Source organism: Piliocolobus tephrosceles, chromosome 12 (genome assembly GCF_002776525.5).
Source record: "Piliocolobus tephrosceles isolate RC106 chromosome 12, ASM277652v3, whole genome shotgun sequence".
In the NCBI taxonomy this organism is placed as follows: Eukaryota; Metazoa; Chordata; class Mammalia; order Primates; family Cercopithecidae; genus Piliocolobus; species Piliocolobus tephrosceles.
Window position 1 is genome coordinate 105222741 of NC_045445.1, and position 12966 is coordinate 105235706.

Consider the following 12966-nt stretch of genomic DNA (forward strand, 5'->3'; position numbering starts at 1 on the left):
CGTGTTAGCCAGGATGGTCTCGATCTCCTGACCTCGTGATCCACCCGTCTCGGCCTCCCAAAGTGCTGAGATTACAGGCTTGAGCCACCGCGCCCAGCCAATTGTGGTTATTTCTAAGTAAAGTGTTGAAGATACCACCTAGTTGCTTCTTGATACTTATGGTAAAATGTGAGAGGGGAGAGATAAATTGAGGGAAGGGTGTGGTGTTTTTTTGAAAAGAGCCAGGACTTACGGCTTTGAAAATCTTAGCCTCTCCAAATGGCAAATAATGCTAAAATTAAGAAATGACTTCTGGGTAAAGATCAAATCTACAGCACTTCCAGGAATCGTTGTCTAAAAATGAAAAGTGTGACTGTAAAATCTCTTGTTAAAATTTAAGAAATATCAAAGATTCTATTTAGATCTTCAAAGTTATATTCAGTCACACAAAAGGCACTTTAAAGAGATTAAGAGTATGCCTTATAGATCCTTTAAATCAAAAGCTTAAAGGTGCTGTTTCACAGCCCTATGGGTAGGAACACAAGGTAGAGAAGAACTTATCTCAAGGGGGAATTGTAGGTGTAGCTTTTCTCTAATGAAGTAAACCTCAATGAAATTTACAGGAAACCCAGACAGTTATTGATAAAACCATATCAGCAAAAACATTGCCAGCTTGGACTGAAAGGGACAAAGAGAAAACAAAATGAAAAGAGGCTCTTGGATCCCCAAAATTCTACTAGTAGGTAGCAAACTGAGGAAACCACTCAGCTGTGAATTCTGATTCAGAAGGCTAAACCAAAAAGCTAGGCATGTAAAGCCAAGTACCCAGGCCCAATCAAGGAATATCTAACATTTGCCTGGATGGATTTAAGATTTCTGCAGACCAGTGATTCCTTTTTGCTTCCCATTTTCTCCCTTTTTAAATAGGAATATCTATAGTGTTAATTCCATGTCTGTTCCACAATTATATGTTGGGTGTGTTGGGAGGAAGATAACTTGGCTATTTAGTTTTACAGGTCCACAAGACAAGAGGAACTTCACCCAGGTAGCAGCACCTGGACCTGATTTAGATAACGAGATTCTAAACCTTGAGCTGGCACTTTAACGATTTATGAATTTTGAGGACCTTCAGAGGGGGTGAGTGTATTTTGCATGTGGAAAGGAAGCGAATCCTTGAGAGCCAGAAGGAAAACTGTGGTAGGTAGCTTTTAATCCCCAAAAAGTCCTACCTCCTAGTATTCAAGCCTTTGTGTAATTCCCTTCCCTTGAGTATAGACTGAAATTACCCACTACCTTCTAATGAATAGTATATTGCAAAAGTGATGAGATGTCACTTCAAAGATCAGGTTACAAAAAGATTGTGGCTTTTGTCTTATTCTCTCTCACTGCCTTACTCGCTTGTTCTGAGAGAAGCCAGATGACATATTGTGAGCTGTCCTGTAGAGAGGATCACATGGTAAGAAACTGACAACTCCAGCCAACAACTAACAAGAATATGAGATTTGACAACAACTAGAAGAGCTTGGAGGTGAATCTTTAAAGTGCTGAACCTTAAGATAACTAGCCTGGCCAACAACTCGACTGGAGCTTTATGGAAGACCGTGAGCCAGAGATTCCAGTTAAGAGACTCCCTGATTCTTGACTCAGAGAAACTATACCATAATAAATGTGTGTTGTTTCAAGCTGCTAAGTTGTGGAGTTGTTTGTCTGGCAATAGATAATGATGTGGTAGGAAACACTACCACAAAATATAGCATCTTGACATACTGAGTATTTTAAGCTGAAGTAAATTGAAAAACAAACAAACAAACAAAAAAGCAGGAGCTTCTCTCTGACTTCCTCCTATCTCTTCTCTTATAAAGTGGGCCATAGAAACTGAAATTTCCCTTGTTTCTTCTTCCCTGAAGTAGGCCAGAAAACCTAGGAAGGCTAATCTCTGATCTTCTCCCTTCCTCTTACCTTGAAGACCTTCATGTGACAAGTAGACTACCCCATACTGAGAGGGAAGGAATGTCACACAGAGAGGCCAAGAAGAATCTGAAAAAACAGGCCTTGCTAAGTTTCCTGCAGCTTCTTACCATTTACCCTTTTGTCTTCTAATTATATCTCTGCATGATTGTCCACAAAAACAGTTTTTGCTGAGTTTTTGGGTCTTCATTTCTGAAGGCTCCTGTGTCATGTACAACTTACACTAAGTGAATTTGTTGTGCTTCTCTCTTTTTAATCTATATTTTGTTACAGGAGTCTCAGCCATAAACCTAGTGATGTGTAAGAAAAATATATTACTTTTCTCCCTAATAACTAATACATTCATTTATTTTAAAAAATATTTTTAATTTTCTCACAAAACACACCACAACAATATGCCATGAACATGATACATACCTATAATTAAGAAATTTAGAAAGGCAAAAATAAACAAATGAGAAAGGTATACTAAACAGAAGCAAAGGAAGCATAGGCATAGAGATGTCGGTATCAGCAAAGTTTAATTTAAGCCCCAAAGCATTAAATATGACAAAAAGGACATTTTTTTGCATGTGGCTAAACATTGCACTGCAAAGTGGAGCCATAATGTGTGTGAATATTCATGCACTAAAAGTAGACAGCATCCATATTTTTGAAACAAAAACTACAGAACATTCAAGGAAACATATAAAAACATAGGAATCATAACAGATGTTACTATAACACTCTCAGTGCAAGACAGATCAAAAGGACAAAAAGAAAATAAGGAGAAAAATACCTAAACAACTTGATCAATAAAGTAGATTTTATGAACATACATGAGCTGTACATTCTGATATACCTTCTGTTCAAGCACCTATTAATCCATTCTCAAAATCCAATCCTACATTAGGTCACAAGGAAAACATCAGTAATTTACATTATGTTGAAATAGTTCAAATAACATATCTGATCACAATATAATAAAACTGGAAATTATTGACAAAAACAAACAAGCAAACATATAAAACAAATTAGCTCTTTCACCTGGAAATGAAAAATCCTTCTATGAAACAACTCCTGGGTGAAGGGGAAACATAGAGTAAAATTACAGAATTTATACGAATAAAGACAATGAAAACAGTATGTATCAGAATGTAAGAGATATATGTAAAGCAGTGATTGCAAGAAAATTCATAAGTTTTTAAAAAAGAGCTAGGAAAGAACAAAGTAAACCAAAAGAGAGCACAAGAAAGGCAACTATAAAGGCAAAAGCAGAGATTGAGAATGGAACAAAAGAGACCTCATTAATAAATCAAAATCACTTTATTAAAAACAAAAAAAAAGCAGAAACACCACTAGCTAACTTGTCCAAGAAATGAAGGGATAAAGTACAAGTACGCCAATTAAGAAATGACAAGAACTGTTGAAACAGAAGAGATTTTTCTCTATAGAAATGAATTTGAAAATTAAGATAAAATGGATAATTTCCTATGGAAATACATATTACCAAATTTACCCTACTAGAATTAGAAAGCTTAAACAGACCGATTTTCATATAAAAATATTGAGAATATCATTAAGAAATAGCCCTACAGAAAAATAGGGTCTAGATGTTTTCCCAAGAAGACTCTACTAAACCCTCAAAGATGTTGTTCTAATGTTCTACAAAAGGGAAAACTTCCTTATTACTTTTGTGATGCAAAACCTGATAAAGACAGTACATAAATGCAAACTACAGACCAATATCACTCCAGTGTAAATTTTAAGAAATAACAAAATATTAGCTAACAAAATTCAACATTACAGTAAGAAAATAATATACCATGATTGAGTGAGATTTATTCCAAGAATATGGGTCAATATTAAGGAATTCATTAGTACCATACACCAGATTGATATATTGACAAAAAAATGACTGCACATCTGGTTATTTCTACAGATGCTGGAAAAGCCATTGACAGAATTTAAAAGCTATAATACAAAATGAAGCTATAATATGTGTAAATATTTATGCACTAATTTACATATATGCTATAAACATATATAATAAATTACTAAATCACATATACACACACACACACACACACACACCCTTACTTCTAAAACCAATATTTTAAATAAAAAGAAAACACTGGAGGCATTTCCGCTCATATCAGAACAAAGCAAACAAACACAAAAAACTAGAGATCCTGAGAGACAGAACAATCTCCCACTGTCCTTTGACCACTTTCGTAATTCAAAATTGCAAATTGCAGTGAAAGTTATCTCACCAGCACCCCTCCTACTTGGGGCTCAGGTAAATAGCAGTTTAGACAAATTACACAGGAGGTTCTGTGGTGGATACCAACCATGTAGCTCTTAATGTCATTGCTTGTTTCAGTGGTGAGAGGAGCCATTTTAAGTCATCATGAGATGAAAAAAGAAGAAGGAAGATGAGAAAGGGTGAAAGGGAACTCATGGCGAGAACATCGGGTTATCAGGAGCAGAACAACCCAACCCAGCTGATGCTCCAGCTGACAATGGTTGTATGAGTGAGCTCAGGTGAAACTAACAAAGAGATTTCCCTGAAAACTTACACACAATGGTGAGACATAATATTCTGCTGTTACTTAAAATTACTAATTTTGAATAACAATTTTTCAGGTGGCTCATTTTGTTAATAAAAGGCATCTGTACCAAGAGAAGAACTACTCTGACCAAGACATGAGACAGTGATAAGCAATAGCATCAGGTCACTTTATTAAGTGAAGGAACCCACTGTAGGTTCAGCTAACTTGGATTTCACACAAGGTCCACTCTCCTTTTGAAAATCTCTTCCAGCAATAAACAAGCTATCTGCAAGAATGAGCTGTTCTGATCCCTCGGCCACACAATGTTGTCTAAAACTAATTTCTGTGAAATTGAAAAGTTGCTGGCATTTATACAACTTACCCTCCTTGTCTACCTCCTTCTACCCCAAGGGTGAAACTGGAGCATTTGAAGGAGTAAAATAGTTAAATTATGCATCCCAATATCCTATCATGGAAGATAAAAGTGCATTGTTTTACAAGCACAAGCCAGGTTGTGGAGTGAAGGAGGCAAAAATGGGAACGAGCTCGTCACTGTGCAGGATAAATCCGGAGCATTTGTCTCTCAGTAAGAGTTTAGATGTATTGCCCAACAACTTCCAGCTACTTGAACATGCAACTCCCAGGACTCACTCATTATCTCATCCTTCACCTACCCCCTTCTTTGTACACATGACCATCCTATAATGTGTAATTCCTCATGTCTACTTATTCATGCTTTGGCGCCTTCTTTAGGATTCCCAAAGCCCATGTGCTGGTGTTAACTAGCAGTTTTCTGGTTCTGCTTCTAAGGAGCCCATTTCTAATTCTCCATCATGGACTAAATGAGAGGCAAGAGGACACCCAGGCAGGGCCCTTCAATGAGAGTTCGGTAGATTTATCGGTTGTACATTTTGGATTTGGGGCTAACTTTCCCTTGAAAAAAACAGTCCCACTCTCCCCTATGCTCCCTTATCTACCAAGTAAGAATTTAAAATATATATCTTTGAGAAAAATTTCTGGACTTTAGAGAAAGTATTGATGGGGTTCAGGATATGCCATCCCAAAATATGACTGAGAAAGATCAGGATATTCTATTCCAAATTATGTCACTTTGGCATATTGATTACTTTGAGCTAAAAGAAGTTGAGAATCGGCCAAAGAGGGAAAAGCTTCCCACCTCCCCCTCAATTGCAAACTATAAAACTCCCCTTTTGTAAAGGAAATTTTTGTTAATAAAAGGCATCTGTACCAAGAGAAGAACTATTCTGAAAGAAATTTTTTTTATCACCTGAAGACATATCTGCATACCAAGGCAACCTTTATTCACTACATATTTCCTCCCTTCACCTTCTCATAATCTGCCCCCATCACTCCTCAGATATACCAAGTCTCTTGTTCTGAGCCCCTGTATGTTTGGGAGCAGGTACAACTAGTCAACATTACGTGCAACTAGAATCTCAAATCCCAACTTACTCTGGGATATCTGCGATTCAGGTGTTGTTTCTGCATATCTTGAAAAAAATGTTCAATGTTATATTGTCTTTCTAAGCAATAATATTCATATGCTGTAATAAAAAATCCAGTAGAACTCCAAATATGACTTTCTGTTCACTACTACATATACATATTTAGAGCATTTTAAGAGGTTTCTCTTCTAAAAATGAAAGTGACATTGTGATAACTGTAGGCCTTAGACCTTAGGAGACATTGCAACTTCTATGATTGCTGTCCCTGAATGCTGCAATGAGACTATCACATAAGGAAGCTTATCCTATTTAAGGATGAGAACCACAGTGCCCCAGCTGATGATTAGAATCAACTGCCAGACATGTGAGTGGGGATCTTGGGCCTTGCAACCCAGCTGATGCTCCAGCTGACAATGGTTGTATGAGTGAGCTCAGGTGAAACTAACAAAGAGATTTCCCTGAACACTTACACACAATGGTGAGACATACTATTTTGTTGTTACTTAAAATTACTAATTTTAAATAGCAATTTTCAGGTGGCTCATTATGCAGCAATAGATAATTGATAGAAGCACAAATATTACTTGAGGCCGAGCATGATGGTTTATGCCTATAATCTCAGCACTTTGGGAGGCTGGGGCAGGAGGATTGCTTGAGCCCAGGAATTCAAGACGAGCTTGGGCAACACAGTGAGGCACAGTCTACAAATAATAAAAAAAGTAGCTGGCAGTGAGGGTGTGCACCTGTGGTCCCAGCTACTTGGGAGGCAGAGACAGAGGCAGGAAGATTGCTTTAGCCCAGGAGGTGGAGGCTGTAGTGAGCCATGATCATGCCACTGTACTCCAGCCTGGACACAGAGAGAGATCTTGTCTCTAAAAAAAAGAAAAGAAAAGGGAGCAAGATGGCTGAATAGGAACAGCTCCAGCCTCCAGCTCCCAGCGCAAGCGACACAGAAGATGGGTGATTTCTGCATTTGCAACTGAGGTACCGGGTTCATCTCACTAGAGAGTGCCGGACAATCAGTGCTGGTCAGCTGCTGCAGCCCGACCAGTGAGAGCTGAAGCAGGGTGAGGCATCGCCTCACCTGGGAAACGCAAGGGGGAAGGAACTCCCTTTTCCTAGCCAGGGGAACTGAGACACACAACACCTGGAAAATTGGGTAACTCCCACCCCAATACTGCGCTTTACCAAGGGTCTTAGCAAACGGCACACCAGGAGATTATATCCCACACCTGACCCAGAGGGTCCCACGCCCGTGGAACCTCCATCATTGCTAGCACAGCAGTCTGCAATCTAACAGCAAGGCAGCAGCAAGTCTGGGGGAGGGGCGCCCGCCATTGCTGAGGCTTAAGTAGGTAAACAAAGCCGCTGGGAAGCTCCAACTGGGTGGAGCCTACAGCAGCTCAAGGAGGCCTGCCTGTCTCTGTAGACTCGACCTCTGGGGACAGGGCACAGCTAAACAAACAAACAAAAAAAGCAGCAGAAACCTCTGCAGATGCAAACAACCCTGTCTGACAGCTTTGAAGAGAGCAGTGGATCTCCCAACATGGAGGTTGAGATCTGAGAACAGACAGTCTGCCTGCTCAAGTGGGTCCCTGACCCCTGAGTAGCCTAACTGGGAGACATCCCCCACTAGGGGCAGACTGACATCCCACACCTCACATGGCGGGGTATACCCCTGAGACGAAGCTTCCAAAGCAGACAGGTACACTTGCTGTTCAGCAATATTCTGTCTTCTGCAGCCTCTGCTGCTGATACCCAGGCAAACAGGGTCTGGAGTGGACCTCAAGCAATCTCCAACAGACCTATAGCTGAGGGTCCTGACTGTTAGAAGGAAAACTAACAAACAGGAAGGACACCCACACCAAAACCCCATCAGTACGTCACCATCATCAAAGACCAAAGGCAGATAAAACCACAAAGATGGGGAAAAAGCAGGGCAGAAAAGCTGGAAATTCAAAAAATAAGAGCTCATCGCCCCTTCCAAAGGAACACAGCTCATCGCCAGCAATGGATCAAAGCTGGAAGGAGAACGACTTTGACAAGTTGAGAGAAGAAGGCTTCAGTCCATCAAACTTCTCAGAGCTAAAGGAGGAATTATGTACAGAGTGCAAAGAAACTAAAAATCTTGAAAAAAAGAATGGATGAATGGATAACTAGAATAATCAATGCAGAGAAGGCCATAAACGAACTGACAGAGATGAAAACCATGACACGAGAAATACATGACAAATGCACAAGCTTCAGTAACTGACTCAATCAACTGGAAGAAAGAGTATCAGTGATTGAGGATCAAATGAATGAAATGAAGCGAGAAGAGAAGTCTAAAGAAAAAAGAAGAAAAAGAAATGAACAAAGCCTGCAAGAAGTATGGGATTATGTAAAAAGTCCAAATCTACGTCTGATTGGGGTGCCTGAAAGTGAGGGAGAAAATGGAACCAAGTTGGAAAACACTCTTCAGGATATCATCCAGGAGAACTTCCCCAACCTAGTAGGGCAGGCCAACATTCAAATTCAGGAAATACAGAGAACGACACAAAGATACTCCTCGAGAAGAGCAACTCCAAGACACATAATTGCCAGATTCACCAAAGTTGAAATGAAGGAAAAAATCTTAAGGGCAGCCAGAGAGAAAGGTCAGGTTACCCACAGAGGGAAGCCCATCAGACTAACAGCAGATCTCTCAGCAGAAACTCTACAAGCCAGAAGAGAGTGGGGGCCAATATTCAACATTCTTAAAGAAAAGAATTTTAAACCCAGAATCTCATATCCAGCCAAACTAAGCTTCATAAGTGAAGGAGAAATAAAATCCTTTACAGATAAGCAAATGCTTATCTTTGGTTGATTTGGAATCAACCCAAATGTCCATCAGTGACAGACTGGATTAAGAAAATGTAACACATATACACCATGGAATACTATGCAGCCATAAAGAAGAATGAGTCTGTGTCCTTTGTAGGGGCATGGATGCAGCTGGAAACCATCATTCTCAGCAAACTATCACAATAACAGAAAACCAAACACCGCATGTTCTCATTCATAGGTGGGAACTGAACAATGAGATCACTTGGAATCAGGAAGGGGAACATCACACACTGGGGCCTATTATGGGAGGGGGGAGGGGGGAGGGATTGCATTCTGAGTTTTACCTGATGTAAATGACGAGTTGATGGGTGCAGCACACCAACATGGCACAAGTATACATATGTAGCAAACCTGCACGTTATGCACATGTACCCTAGAACTTAAAGTATAATTCTAATAAAAAAAATTAAAAAATACAGTATTCCAGAAACAGTTAAAAAAAAAAAAGAAAAAAGAAAAGAAAAGAAAGAAATACTACTTGCCCAAGTCAGAGTATTATTATTTTCAGCACTTTTGTGACAAGCAGGTACAAGTTGTCCCTGTTCAGCTGAGTCACATGGCTTGGTAGGCAAAATCAGTTACAATTCCGAAAACATAGTAACTGTGGTATAGTTTCTGTTCAATAAAGACAAATGACCTATTGTATTATCTAAATTTTAAACCCTTTAATATGCTTTCCCAAAAGTTGTCTGATAGAGAATTTTAAAAAATCACGAAAGAAAACTAGTGAAAAGCATCACCTAAAAAATGCAATGATTTTCTCAACCTGAAACCAGAAAAATAGAACATTCAAGTATTGAATGAGACATTTTAGTTCAAATTTTGAGGAAGTGACATTTCAGCATAGAACTGAAGGCAGTGAGGGAGTTTGCTCTGCAGTCATCTCGAAGAAGTGGACCAGGTAGAGGGAATAAGAAGCTCATGCAAAGGACGCAGTTCAGGAATGCACTTGTCATGTTCTTAGTATGATTAACTTTTGATGTTTATTTATAGTGAGAACAGCGTAGAATAACACAATTGAAAATAAGCTAAACTTTATGAAATTCCTTATTTTCAATATAAAGCAGGATACAAAGTTGACTAATAGAAAAGCAGCTTCTGTCTTGCTTTCAATAAAAGAATACTAAAGGACATTGGCTTTAAGTATTTGCTAGCTTAGAATCTGGTTGTAATCTATGTCTCTACATTGTTGCCTGGCTTTAATCTCCACCCCTAAGACCAACCCAGGTGTCTGGGAGTCTAGTCCAAGTTTCTTGTTCTGAGCCCCTGTAAGTTTAGAAGCAGGCACAACTAGTAACCATCACATGCCACTGGAATCTGAAATGCCAACTTATTTTGGGTGTTCTGGGATTCAGGGTTTGTTTCTGCATTCCCTGAGAAAAATGTTCAGAGTGTTACATTGTCTTTCTAAAAAATAATATTTATGTGCTAATAAAAATCCTCCTGAAGTCTAAATATGACTTCTTGCTCGCTACTAGATGTACATTTATGGCATTTTAAGAGGTTTCTCTTCTAATTTTTTTGTCTTCATAAAAAAGTATCAAATTTATTTTAATATGTAGTTTCATTTTAAAATTAGAGCTGTTGAACAATTTTTTGTAACTTAAAATTCATTATCAGAGGTGCATAAAACATTAACCAGTTATTAAATACTGACAGTGGATAAAATTACTGGACCATGTATTTATAAATGCCAGGTTTAATAGTAAGAAGCTCCAGTTATACTACTCAGCTAAAAGAAACATGCTTAAGGTTGGGCGTGGTGGCTCACGCCTGTAATCCCAGCACTTTGGGAAGCTGAGACAGGTGGATCACGAGGTCAAGAGATCGAGACTATCCTGGCCAACATGGTGAAACCCGTCTCTACTAAAAATACAAAAATTAGCTGGGCGCATGCCTGTAGTCCCAGCTACTCAGGAGGCTTAGGCAGGAGAATCGCTTGAACCCGGGAGGCTGAGGTTGCAGTGAGTTAAGATTGTGCCACTGTACTCCAGCCCGGCAACAGATTGAGACTCCATCTAAAAAAAGAAAAGAAAAAAATAATAATAAAAGCATGCTTTAGCTCTTCTAGTAATCGCACATTTTTATTTTGAAATAATTTATTCTTACCCAATTACTACTATGCCCAATGAAATTTTCTAAATTTTAAGACATTCTTTACTACTTATGAAGTATGACTTAACTGTTAACTCTTCGAGAGTTCTTGAAACATCATTTGAAGTCTTAATTTTCACCTTGAACCTATTCGATCAAAAAATATTGGACATTACTACCACATAAATTAAAACAGAGAATGGGATAAAAAACCAAAAGTGGAATCTATATAATCAGCAAATTATGGGATAGGACATTCTATTTCACAGTGGTACTTAGCATACAAATAAACTGGTTCTTGACCAGGTGCGATGGCGCACTCCTGTAATCCCAGCACTTTGGGAGGCCGAGACGGGTGGATCACGAGGTCAGAAGATGGAGACCATCCTGGCTAACACGGTGAAACCCCCGTCTCTACTAAAAATATATATATAAAAAAAGCTGGGCTTGGTGGCAGGCACCTGTGGTCCCAGCTACTCGGGAGACTGAGGCAGGAGAATGGCGTGAACCCGGGACATGGACCTTATAGAGAGCCGAGATCACACCACTGCACTCCAGCCTGGGCGACAGAGCAAGACTTCTGTTTCAGAAAAGGAAAAAAAAAAAAAAAAAAAAAGAATAAACTGGTTCCAAGGTACTACAGCGTTTGACATATTTATTGCAAGCTTTAAATAATAGTGTCACTTTTCTCAACAAGTTATCTCTAAGAAAATGGCAGTGCTTTTAGGTACAAAAACTGTTATATCTAGTAGACAAAATTCTACATAGTCAACATAAAAGAATTTTTTATAAAATTATGTTTTAAAAATGCAGAATGTCTTGATAATTACCAGTTGTCTGAAAGACTAAAATCAGAAAAATGCAGCAATTAGATGTACTTATTGATTAATATTACTTTGCTTTGATAAACCCAGAAATGATTCTATTCCAAGAAATATGCAATAATAACAAAATATGTGATTAATGTACTGTATCTCTTTTAAGCCAAAGCATACTTTTCACCTCAGAGAGGACAATCCTGACTTTTCACATTCTTAATTTTCTTTACCCAAAACAGGACCCCATTTTAAACCATTATTTGAATAGAGTTCATAATCAAAAGTCATTTTTCTCCAAAAGATATTTTCATTTCAGTACAAAAGCTGCAAAATGGCAAATGACTAAGTCAGTTATAAATAATTTGTACCATAGTAAGTGCTAATTTATAAGAATTGTCAATAGATACTAACAAACTTCTATACCCAAACTTAGAAGTTGCTATAGTAATAAGTTAGAACTAATACAATTCTTCCATATGGTCAGATTTTGTTTGCTAAATAAGACTGTTATGAAATCGAAAGAAGAAATCTTCATAGGTCTTTCCAAGGCTGCATAATTTTCCAAATTATTTTCCTTTGATTGTAGAACCTGCTCATTTTTTCAGTCCTTTTATAGTTGTTTAGTTTTTGCAATATTTTCTTGATGTTTTTGTTTCTTCTCTTGCTCCTGACCTCGATCGTCTTGGCCAATTTCCAAAACAGTACAGCACCTGCTAGTAACAGTGGAGTAAAGTCCAAAATATCTTTTGTAAGAAAACCATATGGGTCCTTGGCAGCCCATTATGCAACATATTCAGCCCAAGCCTTTATATCAGACATCTTTCTAGTAGTTTCACTTATTCTTGATTAATGATCTCTCATTTTGTCCTGGGATTATTAGTGAGCCAATCACTATTTTAGATTACCCTTGGTTGTTTATCTTCTTTAGTTCCACTGTACATGTCTGAGAGAAGGTTTAAATTTCTAAGGGGACCATGTTCACTCCTGTCCCTCAGCCTTGGCAAGTGTGGGTTCCTCATCCCACCATGAGTCAGGTAGGACTTACAGATCCCCAGAAATGTGGGGATGACACACTACAACTTGTTCTGCCAGCACCAAAGCCTCCATCTCTGCTGTGCACTGGGACAAGAACCACTGCAGCAGTGGCCACCAGCCTTTCCTACAAACTGCAGGTTCTCAGACTTCCATTTCCGTTTTCAATTAACTAATGTTTTAAGGTGCCTAGAAACCAAAATAATGGCTTTG

General features: G+C 38.6%; 1 pseudogene; it reads right to left on the bottom strand.

Moving 5' to 3' along the window:
- Nucleotides 1–12322: 12322 nt before the first annotated feature.
- LOC111536404 lies at nucleotides 12323–12540 on the bottom strand (annotated as a pseudogene).
- Between the last annotated feature and the right edge of the window lie 426 nt (nucleotides 12541–12966).